The sequence below is a fragment of the Corylus avellana genome, chromosome ca8 (assembly GCF_901000735.1).
Source record: "Corylus avellana chromosome ca8, CavTom2PMs-1.0".
Taxonomy (NCBI): domain Eukaryota; kingdom Viridiplantae; phylum Streptophyta; class Magnoliopsida; order Fagales; family Betulaceae; genus Corylus; species Corylus avellana.
Genome location: NC_081548.1, coordinates 7,924,062 through 7,925,897, shown reverse-complemented (window position 1 = coordinate 7,925,897; position 1,836 = coordinate 7,924,062). Strand labels below are relative to the sequence as shown.

At 32.5% G+C, this 1,836-nt stretch overlaps 1 pseudogene; it reads right to left on the bottom strand.

The window, feature by feature from the left end:
* Positions 1–555: 555 nt before the first annotated feature.
* LOC132190821 (blue copper protein 1b-like) lies at positions 556–1,608 on the bottom strand (annotated as a pseudogene).
* Between the last annotated feature and the right edge of the window lie 228 nt (positions 1,609–1,836).

The window sequence follows — 1,836 nt, the reverse complement described above, 5'->3', positions numbered from 1 at the left end:
GCTTTTAAAATCACTATTTAATTAAATTCAATAATGATCAATTACAAACCCAACAATGATTTTAGAAGCCATATCATTTTCAAAGTGATATAAGAGAAATACAAGAGTAATTTCTAGCATTACTCCCCGAGTTGCTCAAAGCAGGTGAGCTCTATAGCCTCCTCTAAAATATGGACAACAAAATTATAGTGGATCCTCATCTTTTAAATAAGCCTAAAAGCAAAGACTTGTAGGTATTAGCATTATTGTCCTATAAACAATCAAATTATGTTTGAGTTGATAAAATGCCAAAACTTCTATTAAAAGCCATTTCCACCCTCTCTTATATAATGTTAAATTGCCTAAACCACACCTGCTGTTTGCAAGATAATTTAACAAATACGCTCAAACATCGTATTTGGTACAAATATAGAGCACACATGGTTTATATTTCAGAACACACATACTACTATAAATCAATAAATTCAGATCCAATACAATGCAAACACTTAATGAATTCAATACACTCCACAAACATGAAAGGAGAATTTTAACTATAGTACTATTGATCTAACTTTAAACCATGACCATGGCAAGGATGCCAAAAACAATCATTATCCACCCATAATATATAGGTTTAATGCATTCCTCGGCTGCTGAAATAGGAGAAGGTGCTAGAGACATTGTCTGAGGCAACACTGTTATGGCAAGTTTTTAGTTTCCATTCTCACAATGTTTGGCAACACCACAAATATACCATTTTCTTCCTGAGGTTGCTAATGTAATCACATCATTTCCACTAATCAGGCCCTCAATTCCCAATGGTGCAACACATTGTTGGAAGCCAGTTCCATTGACTTTAAGAACATTATGAAGTCCCTCTTTATACTTGAAAACTGCACCAAAAAGTTAATTCTTCCATCATCAATCAAACTTAAAATAAATACATTTAAAATATATATATATTTTTCTGCAAACTCAATAAGAAACAAAAATTATCCACTAGCAACCCATTAAAAACAAGATAGCCTCAAAGTCGAGTAATGCTATGTATCAAAATCCGAATGAAAATGATTTTCCTTTACTAAAATTGTAGTAATGCTATGGGAGTGGTTCCCTGTCGACTTTTTGTAAAGGAAAAAACTTTCTATTCAGATGAGATATAATCAATATTTTAACGTTCATCCTCACGTATAGTCTCAAACTCCATTTGAATAGGTGAGATCCAACACCTAAAATATTTAATTAAATTGGAGTGAATTGACGGAATTAAAGTTCGAACTCATGACCTATGACTCTGTTATCATGTTAAATCACCACTTATTCTAAAAGTTTAAGCTGATAGAAATATGTAAATTTAATCAATACTTTAACAAAGTATTGATTTGAAAACAAACATGGGCAAATAAAACTAAAAAATTATATAAAAAATATGGTAAGTACAAAAAGTTTATAAAGTTAATTTACCAAGAGTGTCACCGACATGAAAGTCCTTTCCCTGGCCCAAGCTTGGTAGTCAAAGTTAATGGTCCAACCCTTGTCATCACCAACCACAAATTCTGTGGCCAAAATTGAAGGGACAAGAATTGCTACGATTGCAAGGATGAAGAAATATTGGGAAGATGCCATTGATTCTCTTTAATGTGTTGTTGGTCTCAAGAACTAGAATTAATGGTGGGTATTTATAAGTCAAAGATCTCACATTTTGACCGTCTATGGACGGCAATGCGAAATGGCCTTCTCTTTTACATTTTGGACTGCTTGCCGGCTTTTAACTTTGAGATTATTGCCGCCATTTTGTGTTAAATATTAGTTAACTATAAAATTTTATTTTTTTTAGACAAGTGGTGATCCTTT